Source organism: Lissotriton vulgaris, unplaced genomic scaffold (genome assembly GCF_964263255.1).
Source record: "Lissotriton vulgaris unplaced genomic scaffold, aLisVul1.2 SCAFFOLD_2398, whole genome shotgun sequence".
In the NCBI taxonomy this organism is placed as follows: Eukaryota; Metazoa; Chordata; class Amphibia; order Caudata; family Salamandridae; genus Lissotriton; species Lissotriton vulgaris.
Genome location: NW_028255800.1, coordinates 15,923 through 38,606, shown reverse-complemented (window position 1 = coordinate 38,606; position 22,684 = coordinate 15,923). Strand labels below are relative to the sequence as shown.

The 22,684-nt window shown below is 47.4% G+C and overlaps 1 pseudogene; it reads left to right on the top strand.

Annotated features, from left to right (window-relative positions):
• Positions 1-463: 463 nt before the first annotated feature.
• Positions 464-22,240, top strand: LOC147658891 (thymidylate synthase pseudogene; annotated as a pseudogene).
• Positions 22,241-22,684: the final 444 nt, after the last annotated feature.

The following is a 22,684-nucleotide window of genomic DNA, read 5'->3' as shown; positions in this document are numbered from 1 at the left end:
TGATTTGCCACTGTTACAGAGCAAACCTATTACAAATTATTTAAAAGCCTAAATCCTACAATACAATTACATTTAAAAGCAACTCATGCTTCTTTAAGGAAGAAAATAACAACTAGATTGCTTCTGAAACAGAATTTCGTAAATTTTTGTCCATGGAGACGCAAATAACCGAGATAGTCAAGTTAAATGGTTACTGAATCTGAACGTTTAGTTCCACAAAACCATATAGTCCTGGGCGTCTTGCACAAAAACAGCTTATAATAAACTGATCTGTAATGCCTCCTATCACACTTTTTCTACTTGGTTATGATGGAAGTATTTTCCTAGCATCTGTGTCAGACCTAAACAAGGTCTTGGCCCCTGTAGCCTGCCTTGAAGACTGTTGGTGCGGAAAACTCAATTGGCCTTAAAATCACCCTCCAAGGCAGGGCCTGATGTCTCCTAAAGGCCAAACCACAAAAGAATGCAGGAGAAGATTGACGCAAGACGTCAAATTGCCATTCACCTGCACATGAGAAAAATCTATTCCAAGAAGCCCAAGGCCTCGAAACCCATACCTAAGAAGAGGAGGCTAACGTTTGACAAGGAGCTCATGCTGGACACTCCATCAGATATGCCACCACAACCTAATCATTTTAGAGATACAATTATTAGCTGCCCTCCTCATGTACCTGTATCCTCACCACCACCTGTGCGAGAAGTGACTCCACCATCACACTTTTCAGTCTTACTCAGGCAGTCCCACCATTCACACCCCTCCTGACTACAAGATATCGTTTTATCGTCACCCAACAGAGGATCTCTGGTTGGATTATAACAGACAACCCCTGGGGCAAACACTGTAGCCTGTTCTACTTCGAGCCTATCCCAGTATTGGAAGGATTCTCTTTAGAAGCAGAACTATGCCTGGGACTCCAGAACGTCAGTATGTTGGGACTGAGTCACCATACCACATCAGGATCGATGGACCAGAATTCTGACTAGATCATAGTGCCGTACTTGCCCTCTTAGCCTTTCCAGGGTAGCAAGTAAGCTGCCACCCCAGAACACAACACTCAAGTCCCCTCAGGGAACCGTGGTGACAGTTCATCACCTTTTGTTGTCTCACTCATACGTGTATCAAACAAAAAACTGAAAGACATGAGGTGAGTTTACAATATTTATTAAAACTATTGTGCTCTGTTGCGAAGCAACTGGGCTACAATTAGGAAACGTATGCAACCTAGTATTGTGATTAGCATTATCAGTATACTGTACACCATGAAAATTCCTACCATGGCAAATTATATGTGTGCCTTAGCCTAACCGCACTACATGAGCACAAATAATAGATCACAAATCTCTGGATTTAGAGCCAGGCCCCTTACCTGGCATTTATCACTGGCTGGTCTGAATCTCAGATTGTGCAAGACTTGCAAGCTCATTCCAGGGTCCTTCCTCTGTGAGAAATGTGTCTATTTTCAAAACGGCAAATCTCTGCTTATGTAAGAACCCCCGTTCTAGAAAACAGCAGCTGGGTCTCTTTGTTATGTCTGTGTTAGATGTGTTATTTACCGACCACAGTGGAAAAACGGGCAGTGTTGTTCAAACTTCTACAAAAGTTCAGACTGAATACTAGCAGAAGAGCTCAGTAACAAAAATCATGTGCAGCCTATTCCTAGAAAAATAATGTGGCTCAAAAAATATTGTGTAACTTCATAACTTGTGAAAACCAAAAGCAGCCTACAACTGACAGGCTAACATAGGGGAGAACTACAGAGGACCCTATAGTGAGCTCATCGTATAAGTGAAAAATTAAGGTTACAGATAAGCAAATTCAAAACTTTTCTAACAAGCATGTCATAAAAAAGTCATAACGATCAGAACAGAATGAACATGTACATTTTGAAAAGGTAGCCAAATTAATGTGTCATAGGTATGCTTGATGTCCCTCGCAAGTTCAAAATCCAGTGAATCCAAAACGGATTACCTCTACGCAGAAGATGATTGTGTGATAGACCGGTTCACAAACTCCAGACAACAACCATGATCGTCAGTATCAGCCGATGCTGAGAAAGTAGCTGGGTAACCTGCATCCTTGTTATTAGTCAGCATTTAGTGATCCATGTGCTGGGGGACTAATTTCCTCCGAAAGTGGCGGCTCACAGCTTGCATTCTGAAGACGCCGCAGGCCCAAGATACAACTTTGAAAATAGGTTGCTAATGGATTCATTAACAGGTCTAGGTCCACGGGAGAGGGCATCAAAACAGCAAGTCTAATATTTAGTGCCCTTGCAAAGGAGCACGATTGGCCGTGAAACACTTGTTGCATGCAGGTAAACCAGGCAGGTCTCAAGAACCATGATCAATCAAGGTTGAGGTCCTGGAGCAAGAGGATTCCAAAATAGAATCATGTGCTCACGGCACAGCTGGTGCAGTGGTAGTTCCAGTGGGCTTGCAAACGTGACAAAAATGCCGCAAATAAATAACCGAAACAGGAAGCCCCCGAACACACTGAAAAAAGGTAATGAATCTATGTGAATATTACTCCAAAGAAATTCTGGAAGGATCTGACCAAGCCAGAATCGATAACTTTTAAAGTGGGTTATCTGATGCATTACAAATACGGTGAACTAACTCACCGAAATGTAAAGGGAGGTTGGTATTTGATAAGGACTGTATCTTTGCTTTCAGTCTTCGTACCTTGTTGAAATCTTCCTTCAAAGTTGGAATGGAAGGCCACAACAAGCTATCCATACCCCCTTGTGTGGGAGGGAAAAGGACGTTATTACACCAGGTCTCAATCTGAGAAACCAATAAAATGTATGGGATTCCAGCTCTGATTCCGCAACTGTCCTGGCCGTTTTACTTTAAATAACTTTCACTTGAAGGGACTAATTAGTGTAAGTATTGCAGGCGTTGGTGTTCCTTTGAGACAACCGGCTGAATGTGCTACGGACCCATTAGATACACCTTGTATGGTCACGTGTTTACAAACTAGTGAATGTCTGACAGAAGAGTCACATTCGTTTCCAGTAAGAAAGACTTATTTGATGGCACTTTCACAAGGATATGAAAACGGGAGGGACCATAATTTGTGAATGAAGCTACCTTCTAGGAGTTCATATCTACAGACTGGGAAATGTTTCATGCAAGCTGTAACCTGAAATATTGAAATCCTAAAGATATTACTTTGTGTATTAACCAGACAATGGGAAGTGTTTCTGCTGTTGTGAAAGGGAGCTGTTCTAGCTTCTGAAGATGTAACATTGTGTACGTGTCAGATTAAAAGGCAGGAATAGGTAGCTGGAATTAAGATAACTCCAACGGGGCGCCCTTTCTTAAGAGTTTGAAGTGTCCAGCTAAACTGCATGACGGATCTGAGACGACTTTGCCCATGATACAATATAAACATTGATCCTCAGGTAAGAGGCATGAGAGGGCGGAAAGGCCTCATGGCTTTTCCGTTCCACCCCGACACGGCCGGGGGTTCGGGTGACACCACCCACGCGGCTCCGACGGAGTCGCGGGGGTCGCAGCCTGCCCCATACATTCCGGTCCCTGGGCATGACGCGACGCAACGCCTGAGGAGATCGAGCGCTACCTCATGGCCATGAGGTCTCTACCTCCTCCGCCGGGATCCGTGGCCCCTTCGGGCCCAGCGGCCCCGGCTGGGGGCCTAGCGGGTCGGGTGCTTCGGCTCCGACGCCGTCGGGTGCTTCGGCTCCGACGCCGTCGGGTGCTTCGGCCCCTGTGCCGCCTGCGACTTCGGTCCCGGCGCCGCAGGCCCTTACTGGATCCAGTTCCGGATCCGGGTCGTCGCCGGTCGACCTCACGACCTCACCGGCGCCGGCCAATAGGGTGTCACCCCCGGGGCTGCCTCAGAGCGACGCCGTCCCAGATCCTGCCCTCAATTCGGTTCCGGTGCCGCTGGGCGCCGCTCCGGACGTCGTTTGGACCCTTTACTTCCTACGAACCAGCCCCATCCTTTGAACCTGCATACCAGGAGATGAGTGATGAGGGGGGTTGGGAGGGGTCTGAGGACGCTCTGGCACGGGAGTTTCAGTTTCAGCAGGACCGGACAGGTGAGCTTGGGACTGCCAGTGGGCTGGACAACTCACCAGACACTGGTTTTGTCTCCCCTCCCACCGTGGCTATGGAGGAGGGTGCTGCTTACAGTGTGGTGCTGACGTGGGCGGCCAAGGCCTTGGGCCTGGAGCTCCCTGTTGCGGCCGTGACTGGGAGGTCCTTAAACCGCAGTCAAGCTCGGCTGAGCCTCTGCTGCCGTTTAATGAGACCTTGTCAGACATTCTTTTGGGCACTTAGTCCAAGCCCGCTACAGGTCAGCCTGTAGATAGGAACCTGGCCAGACGCTACCGCCCGGCTCTGGGCAACCCTTGCTTCCTTTCCACCCACCCCACCCCACCCCTGAGAGCCTGGTCATCCAGGCCTCTACCTACCAGAAGGCATTCCCGACGGCCCCGCCCGATCAGGAATCCAAGAGGTACGAGCAATACGGTAAGAAAGTATTCTCCCTGAGTTTGGGACTGCGGTCAGTCAACACCGCATGCCTCTTGGGCAGCTACACCCTCTCTCAGTGGGACGGGATTGTGGACGTGCTGCCAGAATGTCCATCGGAGGTCAGGACTAAACTCACCCAAGCCCTTGCAGAGGGTCTAGATGCAGCACTGTTTTCTATCCGGTGTGGGCTGGATACCACCGACTCACTGGGCAGAGCGATGGCAACGACGGTGGCGATTTATCGCCACGCCTGGTTGAGGTCCGCCAACTTTTCGGCCGATGTCCTGAACACTCTTAAGGACCTGCCGTTCGATGGCAGTCGCCTTTTCGGCGACAAGGCAGACCATGCGCTTGGGCACTTTAAGGACTCCAGGGCTACGGCCAAGTCCTTGGGCCTCTCGGCCCTCACCAGAAAAAGGGTTTATTTCGCTCCTTTCATGGCCAAGGAAGGGGCGCTCCCACACGTGCTGCCAGCCATGCACGTAGACTAACATCCAACGTGGTGGCGGCCGTGGAAACCGCCGTGGCGGCGGTCGGGGACAATGGCGAGGCCAGTCCACACCTTCCCCCGCAGCATCCGCCTCTAAAGCCTCCTAGTCCATGCTTTCAGGCCCATGTGACGCCAGTGGGGGGGCAGGGTTCGCCATCACCACTTCCACTGGCGCACTGTCACTTCGGACAGGTGGGTGTTGCAAATCGTCCGAAGGGGCTACTCCCTCTCCTTCAAGACAACCCCTCCAGCCATGCCACCGCAATACCACCACGTGTTGGGGAACCACTTTCAACTTCTGCAAGAGGAAGTTACGGCCCTCTTGGCCAAGGCGGCCATCAAGCACGTTCCAGGGCCGGAAGTAGGGTGTGGTTGTTACTCCCACTACTTTCTGGTACCCAAGAAGGGCAAAGGGGGCCTACGCCCTATCTTGGACCTACGGAACGTCAACGGCTTCCTCTGGAAAGAGAAGTTCAAGATGCTGACACTGGCTCAGGTCTTAGCTGCCCTGGACCCAGGAGACTGGATGGTAGCGTTGGACTTGCAGGACGCTTATTTCCACATTTCCGTCCTTCCGGCCCACCGGCGCTCCCTGCGGTTCACGGTAGGCCCCGAGCACTTTCAGTTTACCATGCTCCCCTTCGGCCTTACCAGCACCCCACGGGTCTCACGAAGGTGATGGCGGTGGTCGCAGCTCATCTGCGCAGGTTAGGGGTTTCAGTCTTCCTCTACCTCGACGACTGGTTGTTGAAGGCGGGCTTGCCTAAGACAGTCGTCAGCCACCTTCAGACAACGGCAGACCCCCTGCACCAGCTGGGGTTTTCCATCAATGTGCCGAGGTCACACCTGTGCCCCTCTCAGAAGCTCCTCTTCATCGGAGTGGTTCTCGACTTGGAGCAGTTTCGGGTTTATCCTCCCGAACAGCGGGTTTGGGATATTCAGGCTCTGATTCCAATCTTTCAGCCTTTATCCAGGATCTCGGTCAGGTTGATGCTGCAGCTTCTGGGGCTGATGGCATCCTGCATCCTTCTGTTGCATCACGCCCAGTGGCGGATGCGGGCTCTGCTGTGGGACCTGAAGTTTCAGTGGGCCCAGCATCAGGGCAACCTGTCCGACCATGTCCTGATCTCGGAGGGCACTGCGTGACAGCTGCAGTGGTGGCTCACGGACTGCGATTGGGTCAGTGGCAGTTCCATCTTCTTACCCCAACCGGAGCACGAAGTTGTGACTGACGCGTCCCTCCTAGGTTGGGGAGGCCACATGGGAGAGGGCGGAGATCAGAGGCCTCTGGTCTCCGGCGGATCCCGGCTCCATATCAACCTTCTGGAGCTGAGGGAAATTCGTCTAGCACTGAAGGCATTCCTCCCCTCTGTCCGGGTGAGCGTAGTGCAGGTGTTCACGGACAACACCACTGCCATGTGGTACTCCAACAAACAGGGCGGGGTGGGGTCGTGGACCCTCTGCCAGGAGGCTCTGCGCCTCTGGCAGTGGCTGGAACATCAGGGCATGACCCTGGTGGTTCAACACCTGGCAGGTTCTCTGAACGCCAGAGCGGACAAACTCAGCCGGCGGTGCATGATGGATCACGAATGGTGTCTGAACTTGGATGTGGCGCAAGGCCTCTTTTTGCAGTGGGGAGAGCCTTGATTAGATCTATTCGCCACAGAAGAGAACGCGCAATGTCATCAGTTCTGCGCGTTGGAATTTCCAAGGCGGCACTTGCTCGGAGATGCTTTTCGTCGCAAGTGGAGTTGCGGTCTGTTGTACTCCTTTCCGACTGTACCACTTCTGCCCAGAGTGCTGAAGAAGATCAAGCGCGACCGGGCCCAAGTTATCCTTGTGGCCCCGGACTGGGCACGAAGGTACTGGTATCCCGAGCTACTCAATATGTCTGTCGGTCCCCCGGTTCGTCTGCCCCTTCAGGAGGACCTTCTGTCGCAGCAGCAGGAGACAGTCCTCCACCCGAACCTGTCCAGTCTCCACCTACATGCTTGGGGATTGAGCGGTGACAGTTGAGGCCATTTGACTTGCCTCCTGAAGTCTGTACTGTGATTCTGGAAGCCAGGCGTCCCTCCACAAAGTCGGTATACACCTGTAGGTGGAACAGATTTGTGGCATGGTGCACAGCAAAGGCTGTGGATCCTCTCTCTGACGCTCTTTCTGAGGTTCTTCTCTTCCTTCTTTCTCTTGCCCAGCAGGGCTCTGCTCTGGGCACTCTCAAGAGCTACCTTTCTGCCCTTTCAGCCTTTTTAAGGCTACCTGATCAGCCATCTTTGTTCAAGTCCCCAATTGTAAATAGGTTTTTGAAGGGCATCACACACATGTTTCCCCCTGTTCCATTCGTGATTCCTCAGTGGGACTTGAACCTTGTTCTTACCTATCTGATATGCCTTTGAGCCACTTCATAACTGTCCTCTGCGCCTTCTTACTCTGAAGACTGCTTTCCTGGTCGCCATCACCTCTGCCAGGAGAGTGAGTGAGCTCCAGGCTCTTTCTTCCAAACCTCCTTTCCTTTCTGTCCAAACCTCCTTTCCTTTCCGTCCATCCGGACAAGGTTATGTTGTGGACAAGACCCTCTTTCCTGGCCAAGGTTGTCACAGCCTTCCACATCGGGCAGTCCATCACCTTGCCCACCTTCTTTCCGCCTCCGCATCCCTCAAAGGAGGAAGAGCGGCTCCACCGTCTGGACCCAAAACGTGCGCTCTTGTTTTATCTGGACCGCACACGCCAGTTCCGGGTGGATGACCAACTCTTTGTTGGTTACGTCGGCGCTAAGAAGGGACGGGGGTACACAAGCGGACCATCTCTTGGTGGGTTGTGTTGTGTATCAAGGCATGCTACTCCTTGGCTAAGAAGGAACCTCCTGTTGCTCTGAGGGCCCATTCCACTCGGGCTCGGCGGCTACTACTGCCCTGGATCGGGGAGTCTCCTTGCAGGACATTTGTCAGGCAGCTACGTGTGCCTCGCGGCACACGTTTGCAAGACACTGTTGCCTGGACAGTCAAGTCCGGAGGGATGGCTTCTTTGGCCGTTCCGTCCTCCAGGACTTTCTGGTGTGATTATTGGTTCGCAAACCCACCACCGGGGTTGGTATTGCTGGGGTATCTATTCTAAGGTAAGGAATCTAATACTAACCTGTTTCTTTCAGATGAACAAGTTACTTGCCTTCGGTAACGATATATCTGGAAGAAACAGTAGTTAGTAGATTCCTTACCGACTCACCCATCCTCCCCGTTCTGCGAACCGATATCTAGGGTTATGGTCATCCCCTGTCAGTGCCCTAGTATCATGGCACCAGATTTTTATCATGGCTCTGCGTTTCTGGCGCGGAAAAGCTGTGTATAAGAACTGACGTCAGCGCGCGAGGGCGGCGTCTAAGTACTCCGGCGACGTCATCCGGGTGCAAACGAAGCAGATGACGGACGCGGAGCCTCAGACGACGCCTACCGACGCGCAGGGGTACTGCTATGCAAAAGTTTCCGGATCCAGTCTGACGCCTGGGGATATTCTAAGGTAAGGAATCTAATACTAACTACTGTTTCTTCCAGATATATTGTTACCGAAGGTAAGTAACTTGTTCATCAGGGTGAATTAATTCATAAAGTGGTTTAGTGCATGATCCGTAATGTATGTTTTGCCAAAATTAAGGAATTTTAATAAGGATTGTATTTTCTTTAAGATATTTGGAGGTTGCAACTGTGTAAACTTCGCCAACTTAGGAGGGGCAAGACTCTTACCCTCATGTGGAAGTTCATAGCCTAAGAAAAGTACAATTAGAAATTTGATTTCTTAAAGTTAAATGTATAGCCACATGCAGTGAAACCTTCCTAATATTATGCGATCCACTCTTGCTAAGTGTAGGTTTAACTGATCTGTGAGGTAGATACCTTCTTCATAGGACAATGCGTCTTGGTCAATATCATGTAGAAATTACACTATGCGGGCAGCAAACAGTCCTGGACTGTTCTTATAGCCTGTTACTAAATGGGCGATCTGTGCTGAAACCTGAGGGCAGAAAACGCTGTCCAATCCCTGCTTTCAGGTGTGAGATTTTGGCTAAAAAGTGTTGGAAATATCCCAAGTTATTTTTTACTAATGTTATTTATCAAAGCAGTACTCTGCGTATGTTGCTTAGCAATAGTGCACGTATGACTATTCATATGTCTGTAGTCTACGTGATATTAAAGATCCGGTTTTAGGATGGGGAAAAAAGATTTACTCATCTGAGAGACACAGGGTTCAATTACTGCCTAGTACTCTAACTGGGAGAGTATTTATCTAATGGGTGTCTTAGCTTCTCATTTACTAGGGTATTGTGGTTGCACTTTCCGGCTGCACCATATGGGTATAACATAAGGAGAGTCCTTATCCCAGCCTACATGATTGTGGTATAAAGCAATGGGCTTGTGCGAGAACCCATTCTGCTGCATAAACTGCTTTGACTTCATCAGGGACTAGAGCAAAAAGGGAAGGTATTTTTATATTTTGGGGGTTGATGTTTGAACAAAGAGTGGGGGCCAATTGACCTTCACTAAAAGAATGTTGTAAGACCAAGTTAAAATGTTCCCACAATATTGCTTTTATGGTGTGCTGTATGTCACCCTCAATTTGTATATCCAAGTCATATTATCTATCTAGAGGGGCAGACTGTTACAAAAGTATCAGTCGCTCTCAATGCCAGAAACTCCTGGATATTCCTGCACACTATTGTGACTTCTGTTGTGCTGTCAAAGAGTGTCACTGCCCAGGCCCTGTTCAGGAGGAGGGTTCTCAGTGTCTGTTAGATCTGGGGGTCTCTAGCTGGTAGAGGTAGGTAGCAATGTACAAATAGGGACCCTTGCTTCTAGCCAGGGTAAGGGGAATACACTCTTTAGATAACTCTGCTCATCCCCTTGGTAGCTTGGCACGAGCAGACAGGCTGGGGGGGGGGGGGGGGGGGGGGGATAGAGCTGGTGCCCATCACCATAAGGGCAATGGGGTGTCCTCTCTGTACTTTCTAATCTCCAAGAAGGCTGTATACTGAAGACCAATCACCGATCAAAGGCTCTCAGCAGATGCATGCTACCAGAACATTTCCATATGACACTCATCAGGACAATTGTCTGATCAAGAGCGCGGGCAGACAGCAGTGCCTAGCACATACACAAGCTGCTATCCCCCTACTTCACGTGTTGGGAATTACCATAAACGGCACCATCTCTCACTTCCAGCCTCCTACAAGTTCAACCCTTCCTGGATTCAATTCTAAGCCCAGTCACTGGAAAGGCGTACTCCACCCTGCAACGAGTACTAGCGTTCCATCAGCTACTTCCTGTTTTTTCAGCCTAGAGCATATTCTGCCAGTCGAACATTAGTGGGTCTTCAAAGAATGATGGCTTCTTGTATAGCCAGAGTTTCCAATGCCAGATTGCACATGTGCCTGTAGCAGCAGTGTCTTTTGACAATGGTCACAAGCAGAGGTTCTTTTGAAATCCAGTGTTGGTAAGGGCCAGTACCCCTCACTCCCTGCATAGCAGAACAGTAACAATTTGCTGCAGGGCAGGCTCTTTGCAGACCTCATCCCACAGGCGACCATCACCACAGGCTCCTCTCTCTGGCTGGTGGGTGTATCTCTGCACACCATGGCACAGCATAGGCCCTCCTAAACCCCCAGTGAAAGACATTTGCTCCACCTACAGAAATCAGGGTTAGCATATTCTTCCATATACCTACATCTCCAGCCATTGCTGCATAGATGAAAAATGGAGAGGATTCTCTTGAGCTCCTGTCATCAACGCCTTTATCGAAGCCCTTAAAAGTGTGATTCCCTCCTAGGTGCCACCTGCCCCCTCTTTTGAGCCTCAATATAGCACTCACAAGACTCCTGGATCCCCCATTTCTACTATTGAATTCCTGACCTATGTTACTACTTTCCTTAAATGTAGCTTTCTTTATGGCCATTCCATCTCAAAAATGCATAATTGAGCTGCAGGCCCTCACTTTGCAAGAAACTGTTATATATTCATGCGGATACGGTTTTCCTTCGAACTGACCCTAATTATTTCCCAAGGTGGTGTGTCTTGCCTTAATCAAACTACTACCATTTTGCCCTCAACCCATAGCTGTAAAACTCAACCGCTTTTTATCAGTTTGGCTAACCCTCGTAAAGGCCACCTTACATCAACAGCTGTAATAGTTAGATGGATTGTTAAATGTATCCACACATTATTTTTAAGTCAAAAGTGGCCAACCCCTTCCCCCGGCTGCTTTCTACTAGGAAGAAGTGGACAACCGTGGCATTTCTAGGGAATATATTCCGGTACCTAACATTTACAAAGCAGCTACATTTTCATCTCACACTTTTGCAAAGCATTACTTTTGGATAGCCTCACCTGTCAGGCTTTCTTTAGCCAAACGGTATTAATAGCTTTGGTTTCAGGCAGCTTTATAATCCAGTGACTAGCCACCGCTTTAGGGAATTACTGGTTTATAGTCTGTGTAGCATGTTTATCAAAAGCCACACAATTATGCAAACGGAATATGTTACCCAGTAAGCATGCTTTAGAACCCCTTGTGCCCACCCTCCTCCCGGAGTCCATGTCTTGCTTTCACAGCTGTAACATTTAGTATGTGGAGTGGTGTGGCTCACTGGTTAGAGGCAGCAGACCCGTAAGCAGAGAACAGCCCTAGACCAGGGTTCAATTCCCGATGCGGCAGGGCCCTGGACCAGGGTAAAAAAAAAAAACGAACTCGATAATTCTCACTTCGGTGCCTACTCTTTTTTTTTTTATGTTCAAATCATATTTTATTTTATAAAACAATAACAGAAATGATAACAGAGATGATGGCGGCAAGAAGGCATCAGAAGAATTACAGTCGTGTTACAAAAATACCGCAGTCAGACATGGGTTATTACACAAAACAATACGTATACAGTGAAGGAAAATAAAGTACCAACCTTGCATTCTCACATTTGTATATAGTTCCGTAAAGCCCTCCGTCTAAAACAGGTCATATAGTACCATTTATATTTCATCATTCCTGCTTCGTGATTCTAAGATTGTCAAGCCCGTGAGCACAGGATATAGCCATTACAGTTCACACCGCATGCAACCCATAATTCCCTGAATACAGACCTCATCATTTGGAACTTCAGGGTGGGTCAAAGGTGAAGGAGGCTCGGTCCAATGAAGACCATAAGTTTTTGTTGGTGACCTGCCACGGTGATGAGTGTAACGCGGGGTTGTCAGTGCCCCTGATGCAGGACAGCCATTCCCTCCATGCATTGAAGGAGACCTCACCCGTTGATTTCCAATTGCACAGGATCACCTTACATGCTAGAGTTAGTAGAAGGTCCAGGAGCTGGCGGTCATGGTCACCCTTTAGTGCTGGATCTAATGCTCCTAGGAGAATGTAGATGAATTCCCTCGTGGGATGTATGTGGAGCGTGTGCCCAATGTAGTCAAAGATTTTTGCCCAGAAGGTGTGAAGCATGGGGCAATCAAACAGCATGTGCGGAAGGTCACCAATACCAGAAGAGCAGTTCCAGCAATTCGGTGTATCCCGCAGGCCAACCTTAAATAGCCTCTGTGGGGTCCAAAATGCCCTGTTAATAATCATATATTTGGTCTGTGATAGTATCGGTGATACCTTGTGTGTGAGTGCTGATGCATGTATCCTGACCCAGTCTATACTTATGCCAGTGTTGTTTGTTTCTGATTCCCATTTTATCTCATTGCGCCTCATCGACTTGTTTGCCGTTGGCGCCAGTAATTTATATATTTTAGAGACAAAATGTCCAGAGGATTGAAAGTGGGGTAGCATAGCTTTTAGCCAAGGCTTCACTAGCTTGAATGTTTTAGTGGATAAGGCTGATTTTAGCTTTAAGAAGGCATAGAAGTCGATCGGTAGTAGGGAGTGTCTGGCCTGTAGAGTCGAGAATGGCAGTGGCATATTATTTTCATATAGATCAGAGACCACATTAATACCTTTATCGGACCAGTGGTCCCATATGATGGGTGATCCGCTAATTTTAATGGACGGGTTACGCCATAAGGACGCAGAGGAGGAATTGTGGATCCGTTGACCAGTGGCATGGATGCGATCTAACCGCAGAAGTGCTCTCTTGGTATTGAGCATGATGTATTTAGAGTTCGTGAGGTGTGAGAGGTCCATTGTTAGGACTGCGGAGAGCGGGGCTTTGCCTATAATGGATTTCTCAATACTGATCCATAAGGGCGTGTAGACAGGGTCTTCGGTAAACCAGGAGGCTCCCTGCTTACACAGAAAGGCGGTCTGGTAGTTTCTGAAATTTGGCAATCCTAATCCCCCCTTAATCTTTGGAAGTTGCAATTTTTTCATGGCAATTCTCGGTTTCTTCCCTTTCCACAGGAAATCCGAAATCAGTTTCTCAACTCTATGTAGAAAGTCCTCCGTGAAGGTCATGGGGAGCATACATGACATATAATTTACCAAGGGACTGATCATCATTTTTAGTGTTTCAGCCCTTCCCCACCACGAGAGGAATTTAGGAGACCACCCGTCCAGCAGCTTTTTTGTTTTCTTGTAGAGTATCTCCTCATTAATTTTTAAGGTGGATATCAAGTCCTTTTCGAATTCCATTCCCAAATATTTAAAACTCTTCGACTGCCAGGTAAGCCCGGAGTCGCCCAGGATGGTTTTATCACATAGGTTATTTAATGACTTCACCTCAGTTTTATCCTTGTTCAAGGAATATCCAGAAACAGCTGAGAAGTCTTCTATTGTGGACATTAGCGCCGGGATAGCCTTATCAGCTTGTTCACTCATGACCAACACTTCGTCTGCATAAGCCGTGAGTTTAATTGTACAGTCAGTGAACCGGATTCCAGCGATGTCAGGGTTTTCCCTTATGTAGTACAGAAAAGGCTCAATAGCCAGGAGGAATAAGGACGGGGATAATGGACATCCCTGTCTAGTACCCTGTTCTAGACCAAATGGGGAGGAAAAAGCGCCGCCAGCTCGTACTCTAGCGGAGGGACAGGCATAGAGGGACATGACTAATTTAGTGAATATGGGACCCAGGTCGAATTTATGTAGTACAGCATTTAAGTAAGCCCAGTCTACTTTGTCGAACGCTTTTTCAGCGTCTAGTGTAATGGCGATGGTGGGTGTAGATAAGAGTCTCGCTTTTTCAATGACATGAGCCAGGATTCTCGTATTATCGCTCGAGAGCCTGTTCTTCAGAAAACCGGCCTGCGAGGGATGTATTAGAGACGGCAGGACTTTTTGAATGCGATTCGCTAAAATTGATGCTAGGAGCTTACAATCTAAATTTATCAGTGAGATAGGCCTGTAATTTTTGGGGAGTTTGTGGTCTTTGCCTTCCTTGGGTATTACCGCAATTACAGCCTCTGCCATAGTCCCCTTAACTTTACCTGTATCGGTAATTTCGTGGAAGACCTCTAGGAGAGGGGAACACACTCGGCAACTCTGGGCATTAAGCTTGCCTCATCTCTACAACGGCCCCCTACAGACACCGGGGATGCCTGGTTTCACCTTGGAGATACATAGAAAGGGACCATCTCACTGGGAAAACCAGGACGGTTCCCCAGCGGTCTTCAGCGCCAGGATACTCCATGGAGTCGCAGTGCAAGTACACCCACATTTACATTTACATTTAGTATCTACTTTGTCTTTATCTCCCATTTGCATGGGTACCACGTTCTCGCTACTAGCCACTCCATACTTAAAATGTCCCTCTCTAAGGAAAACAATCTAACCAAGGAGTCGGTGCCAGTGCATGTTCCCTACTAAGGGGGGAGTCACAGGCGACCTTGTAACTCAGAGGCTTCTTTGAAACAAAAACAACTTGCAACTTCTGAACACTAGATGGCAGGAGTATGCAGAGCATGTGAATCTACAGCACTACGAGCAGATGCCGTCAGAGTAACTACCATTACTTTTCCATTGTGTTATCATTGTCCTCTGCTCATTTGGAAGATCTCGAAATACTCTTTTAACTGAGCAAAAAATTCACTTTGAATACAATTAAACATTCCCTATGTGATGATTCTTTTTATTTCACTTTTAATTAATGCATACTTAAAACATTTCAAAACCCCATTAGAAAATGCAAATGGGTTAAGACATTTTCGTCTCTTTAACTAAATCTCGTTTTAATTGATTTTCTTATAATCCCCACGGTTGGAAAGGGAACCACCCTTTGCAGCCGGTGTATATTGGGGTTTGACCTCTGTAAAAGGAGCAACAGAGAAGCCATGTATGAATTTATAACAGGTGACATTACAGTCTGTCTTCTCTCACTGCTGTCTGCAAGTGTGAACGTTTGCAACACAGTCACAGCGCTCAGTCTCATATTTGTTCACCTCATACCAACTATGAAATCTGACAAAGATTTCACTATACTTGGATACTTTTGTCATGTGTCCATCTGCATTCATCCAGTATTGATTGTGAGAAAATCATCTCACCAGAGAGCAGCCTTTTTTACTAAAAGTTGGATCCTTGATAATAAAGCCAAGTAAATGCCAATGTGCATACACCTTTCTCCACTTGTCCTGGAAGAGAATACTACTGAAAAATAGAGTGGTGCTCAGCTGTGCTACTTTGCCAGTTAAGGTTCTTCCAGCACCAGACTACTCAGCTACCCGTACCTCATATTTCATACTGCTCCGTTGCCTGGAATCGCTTATCCAAAAGCTTCCACGGTGGTCCTATCTGTATTTATTTAATTTTCAAGAAGGCACAGTGCTCATCTGCATCCTTTCTGATTGGCACTTCTACCAGCAAATTTTTCATCTCATGAAACTCTTCCAGGCGCAAAACAGTATCAAGACATTGCAATAGTTCTTCAGTACAGCAGATGGTGCCATTGTGCCAAGTCAACTCCAGCACCTCTAACTGACCTGTCATCTCAGTCATTTAAGCTGCCACCTGGTGCTCTGATATAAATTCTCTTTCCCCCTCTCCAAATCAAATCATACCTATTGTTTTTCCAGCATTATAGATCCTGCTTCGTGAGGTATCTACACCCTAGGTGTGTGAATTCTGACCTGTTTTGATTTGGTCCTTTATCTCCCGACTTCACTGGATGGAAGGTATACCGCCCAATGTACCATATGGGCCATCAAAGGTGCGGTTGCTCCAGAATTCCCTCTGGGTCCATCCAGCAAGGTAATTTCGAGGTTTAATCTATGTTGGCCTTCACCCCCACTTCAGCCCTTTGCTTCGATGCTGTTACATGGTGTTCCTCTTATCCAATGCTGCTCTTGACATCAGTAACCATTATCCAGAATGGGGTAACCAAAGAAGTCAAATACCTGGGTATTATATACTATTGAAATACAGTGGTCTTCAACCATTACTTTCCTTAAACTGAATTAATCAATATATGATAAATATTACCACATAGTTGCGGGATACGTCTCTCAGATCAACCCTACACATTCAATGTATTGAATTCATACAAAGACAAAAAACAAACAAAATGCAACAGCAGCAATTACAAAATCAGGGGCAATTTTAATTCATTGCATTTACCACTATCTTTGTATCAAAAGCTTTCAGGTTGCCCAAAGTGGGGGCGTGCAAGAAAAAGAATTGTCAAGTGCTCAGTAGGAGGAAGTAGATAAAGGCATAGACTTATTGCACCAGAAAATGTGAAACACATTTTCTGGTGCAATAAGTCTTTGGAAGCTATGTCTCCATTTAATGAAAAATGTGTATGAAACTTATATCATAGGCCAGGGTATTGTCAGACGGTGAACTGTGCAACCGATCTATTGTGTATATAATATTGTGAATATCTCTATGCCTTTATCTACTTAAAATTGCCCCTGATTTTGAAATTGCTGCTGTTGCATTTTGTTTATTTTTTGTCTTTGTATAAATTCAATACATTGAATGTGAAGGGTTGATCTGAGAGACGTATCCCGCTCTTGACATCAGGGCAGGTCATCTGTTTGGGGTGGCCACACTGATGTCAACATCTCTTTGGACTTGCCCTCTATCCTTTGGGGTAGAGGGGTTCAGCGCTTGTGCCCGACTCTCTTCTGTCATGCCAGATGTTGTCAGACCTGCTTCCAGCTTTTCAGGCACTTGGGGCTGACCCCAAGTAAGTGACAGGATTCACCTTGGCTTTGTTGGTTAGAATCCATGTCCTCTTAAACTCCCTTTGCTGTGCCTTTTGGGCCTATGGAACTTCTGGTCTAATGTATGGCCTTCTGCTAGCAGTCAATATCCTAGCACCAGTTTGAAAGATGGCCAACTCCAGTCTGGCTTCAACATGTTCCACTATGCTGCTGACGGTGCTAGTAATTTTTTTTGCGCCATTTGCACTGATGGCACTGCATGAGTATCGCAAGCAGTGGAATAACATTACACACCTAAGGCCTCACATATTTGTCATTTGGATCTGAAAGAGACTATTAGTTATAGATTCCTTACCTTAGAATTTCCCCCAGGCGTCAGACTAGATCCGGAGTATTTTTGTTCTCAACCGTACCCCTGTGGGTCTGTAGGTGGCGCTGGTTGACTCTGCATTAGTCATCGGTGTTTTGATCTCCTGGATGACATTGTGGTATCTACTTAGACGCTGCCCCTTCGCGCAGACATCAGATCTTTCTTTTTCCGCACTAGCCAGGGTCTTGAGCTTCCTACGGTGGCAGTCGGGGCTAATTTCCTGACTGAGGTGCTTCAGCTGGCAGCGGCCTCTTCAGACCCCCTGCTGCCGTTCAATGAGGCGCTCACAGACATCCTTCTGGGCACTTGGTCCAAGTCAGCTCAGTGGCTCCTGTGGGCAAGATGATTGCCCGATGCCACCGCCCAGCCCTTGGCGACCCAATTTTCCTCTCCCAACACCCTACCCCAGAGAGCTTGGTGGTCCAAGCCTCTACATCCAAAGGCGCATTTCCAACTGCTGCCCCGGATAGGGAATCCAAGAAGCAGAACCATCTTGGGAAGCAGCTTAGGACTACAGACCATGAACACTGCATCTCTCTTGGGCCGTTACACCCACTTTGTGTGGGATATGGTTGCACAAGTGCTGCCACAGTGCCGGGAGGAGGTCCGGGCCACACACTCTGTGCAGTCGCAAAAGGAAGAGATGCAGCAAAGTTCGCCATCTGGTGTGGGCTGGGTAGAACGATTTCTATGTCAGAAGCCTGAGGCACTACGCCTGGCTAAGATCCACTGGCTTTTCTGGGGATGTCCGATCGACTCTTTTGGATATGCCCTTTGATGGCCGTTGCCTGTTTGGCGACAAGGCGGTCAGTCTGCTAGAGCGCTTCAAGGATTCTAGAGCTACAGCCAGATCCTTGGGCCTCGCTGCCACCTCTCGTCCTGTGCAGTCTGCCTTTTGCTCTTTTCGTGGCTATGGAAGGGGGGCCCTACCACGTTCCACCCACGGCCTCAGGCCTGTGCATGTTTCCCAGCCTCTGCGCAGCCGGGGACTTGGGGCGGGCCAGTCCACCAGTGCCCCCTCTGCAGCAGTCTCTAAGCCCTCCTAGTCTGACCTTTCAGGGCCGCCAGTTGCCAGTGTGTGGCAGGATCCGCAATCACCTCCCCCAGTGGCACAACATCACGTTGGACAGGTGGGTTTTGCAGATTGTCCGAAGGGGCTACTCCCTTCCCTTCAAGACTATCCCTCCCTCCATGCCACCAACACTCCATCGCATGTCAGAGGATCACTTCGCCCCTTCTCCGTCAGGAAGTTACGGCTCTCTTGGCCAAGGGAGCTATCGAACGAGCCACTGTCCTGGAAGTAGGTCACAGTTGTTACTCCCACTACTTCCTGGTGCCCAAGAAGGGCAACGGCCTGCGTCCTATCTTGGATCTCAGGGACATCAACCACTTCCTCCAGAAGGAGAAGTTCAAAATGTTGACATTAGCTCAGGTCCTGTCTGCCTTTGACCATGAAGACTGGATGGTAGCATTCGACTTCATCTGAGCCTGTAATGCAGCCTCTGGCTTCTACTGTACCCGCACGAGGCTGCTGTAGAATTATGACGCTGCCTGTTGTCCTTTCAGGGCGGGCCCCAAAAGGACCTAAACAAAGCGCATGTGTCACAAATCAGCCCACAAATTGACTGCATTCATGCCTGGCCTGCCTGACACAGCAGTGATGCTTGAGTGCGTCACAGGCAGGCAGACGGCAAGACTCAGCAGTTGGGGATGGCTTCCGCATTGGATTTAAAATGGTAAGTAACATTTCTGTTACTTAGCATTTTTAATCCAATGCGCAATGCAGATGCTGGCGGAGTTGGGCGGACCGGAGGCGCAAATAGGGAGGGCGCAGCCCCGCCGCCCTTTAAAGAAAACCGCTGCTGTTCCAATGGCTCAGGACCAAAGTGACGCCACATTTGGGGTGGCAAGTCTCACAGCAGACAGAGTTCAGGTGCTGAGTTCAAGATGGTTGGATCCTTGTCTGCCCCGAGGCTCTGATCAGGAGGCAAGCCAACTAGCTCTTGGAGTCACCTTTGTGGTCTTTGGTCCAAGATGCAGGTCCAGTTGTTCCCACTCAGCCAGCAGTCTTTCTTGCAGAGCAGCACAGAGGTCCTTCTGAGGCTTCCACAGGTGTACTGAATATTTGGGTACAAGATTTATACCTGGTGCCAGCTTTGAAGAAGGAGAAGGTTCCGAAGATTCCCACCATCAGAGGTGTTTGGAATTTCCTATCTCTCTGCCCTAGTCCCAGATTGTCTGGGGCACAAAAGACATGTCAGACCATTTGTGAGTGTGCTCAAGTAGAGCCTTTGTGATGCGCAAGTATGGAATGTGACAGGTCCACCTCCCTATCAAGTCAGAGATTGCCCATCCTGCCAACACTTATTACCCCTTTATCACACTGTCTGGGAGCAATAAACAAAGGCCAGCCTCCAGATACACCTAGTCTTGTGACCTAGGATACAGGCTGCAGTCACCAATTGGCGAGGACAAGAAAATACCAATTGTCTAAAAGTGTCATTTTCAGAATTTTTACTTAAAATCCAACTTTTCCATTAAGGAGGGTGTTACACTACAATTCGTTAGACACCAAACTCGACATCCCTATTTGATCCCAATTGAAAGTTAGCACTTATTAAATGTAATAACTTAATAAATGTACCCACTACCTTCGTATGGAAAGGGAGGCCTTACAGTATTACAGCTTTTCACTTCCAGGACATGTAAAGTGAAAAGTACCAACTTTTTAAAAATACATTGCACCCTACTCTAAGGGCTGTTGAGGACCTACCCTAGGGTGACTTATAAGTATGGTAGTTTAAAAATATACACATAGCCTGCCATTGCAGGCCTGAGACGTGTAAATAGCTACTTAAGTGGTTGTCAGACTGTTAGCGTTTAATTTACAGGCCCTGGGGACATGTATTACCAGTTTACTAGGGACTTACTCGTAAATTGAATATGCCAATTGGGTAGGAGCCAATGTTGCTATGTTTTAGGAAAGAGCACATGCACTTTACCACTGGTTAGCCCTGGGAAAGTGTGCAGAGACCTAAGGATGCATAAACGAAGTTAGCAAAAACAGGAGAATTGAAGACAAAATGTTGGGGTAAAATTACACCGAGGATATCTGGTGCATCACAGATTTTGGACGATGTGCTGGATTTTGCTGTTGATATATACAGATTATTGATTTATTTGACCACTCTAGTCTCCTTTGGAATTGATATGTTAGGTCTTGCTCCAAGTAGAAGACTGTCTGTGTCTTCTATTTCAGATGCCAGTTTGGTGTTTATTGTTGTCTTTGCCTGGGGCAAATGATTTTGCAGAGCTCTGATTATTCGATAAAGAACTATTTGGGGGAAGCCTATTGTACAGGGTGAGGGTGGGCTTTTGCCTCCTCTTTTATCTTTGCTCTGAGGTAACTACAGGTTTAAGTGACTCTCTCCTTCCTGCTCATGATTTGTATTTTTAGATATTTCTGGGATGGCCTCATCCTTGGTCTGCTCAATCTTGGAGCTTATATTTAAATAGGCGCCTTCACTAATTAGTCTTTGGCATGTCCCATTTTCCTAACATGTCATCAGTTTCTTTTGTTGATTGTGGAAAATCAGGAAACCGCTGTGAGCTATTTCAATGCAACATGTATGGCCTCTTTCAAAATGTGTGAAGTTAGCCAGTAATCAGAGAATTTTGACTTTCTCAATTTGGGGTGGTCTATTGTTAAAATTCTAGTGTTCTATAAGACGGTATTTGGGGAAGTTCTTAGTCTCATAAGACCAACTCCATCTGGGTTAGAGTTCTTAGAAGCAATTCTAAAATTGTAAAATTATTTTTAGAAGCAATTCTTATTTGTACTTGTTTTGCTTTATTTTTTCTTCTTTTCTTCCTTTCGGCCTCCCAGGGCGGCGGAGAGGCTGCCACGCACGAGGAGCTGCAGTACCTAGGCCATATCCAGCAGATCCTGCAGATCCTGCGGGCAGGGCACCGCAAGGAGGACCGCACGGGTACCGGCACCATGTCCCTGTTCGGCATGCAGGCGCAGTACAGCCTGCGCGATCAATTTCCTCTGCTGACAACCAAGCAAGTGTTTTGGAAATGCGTACTCGAGGAGCTGCTGTGGTTCATTAAGGGTTCGACAAATGTCAAGCACCTTTCCCGAAAAAGGTGTGAAGATATGGGATGCCAACGGATCAAGGGAGTTCCTGGATAAACATGACTTCACCTCCAGGGAAGAAGGCGACTTGGGTCCCGTGTACGGCTTCCAGTGGAAACATGTTGGTGCTGAATACAAAGACATGCACACAGATTATACAGGCCAGGGAGTCGACCAGCTGCAGGATGTAATTGACATGATCAAGGCCAACCCAGATAGCCGACGGATCCTCATGAGCGCCTGGAATCCTAAAGATATTTCCCTTATGGTCCTGCCCCCTTGCCTTGCCCTCTGCCAGTTTTACGTGTTGAATGGTGAATTGTCGTGCCAGCTGTACCAGAAAACAGGAGACATGGGACTGGGAGTGCCTTTCAACATTGCCAGTTATGCACTGCTCATGTATATGATTGCCCACGTAGCCGGCCTGAAGCTTGGCGATTTCGTACATACTTTGGGAGATGCACATGTATATCTTAATCATATTGAACCATTAAAAGTGCAGGTTCAGAGGGTTCCACGGCCGGTCCCACACTGACCATCTTCCGCAAAGTTTGAAAATATTAACGATTTTAAGGCGGAGGATTTCAAAATCGAAGGATATGATCCACATCCAGCCATTAAAATGGAAATGGCTGTTTAGCACTTGCCTATTACATTTGTTTTTTCTAAAACAAATAGCAGAGGACCTACCTGCACTGGTCCTTGGGGACTATGCACACTGTTCTAATATTTTAATGGGAAAGTGGTTGAAATTTAAACATGCTCTTAATGTTGCTTTTAAATGTAGGTTTCAATGAAAATTGTAAATGTCTGCTTTTTAGATTGTTAAAATGATTGAGCACTAGAGGGTGTCGTTTTTCTACTGGCCAAATTACTGATTTTAAAAGGTATTAATTGATGTACATTTTCACCTCCCCTGCTAGCTTATATATTTTTTTAATTTAAATTTTCTATTGTCGGTATTATTCCATCTTGATTTTAAAGATTGTCTACCTGTGATGCTCGTCTCTCCCCAAAAGCTACCAAGGGTTAATTTGTAGATGGGTAGTTTTCCCCTTTACATTGTATAGTTTTTTTTATATCAAGTGGTTAAATGTGAGAGAGGAATTATTGTA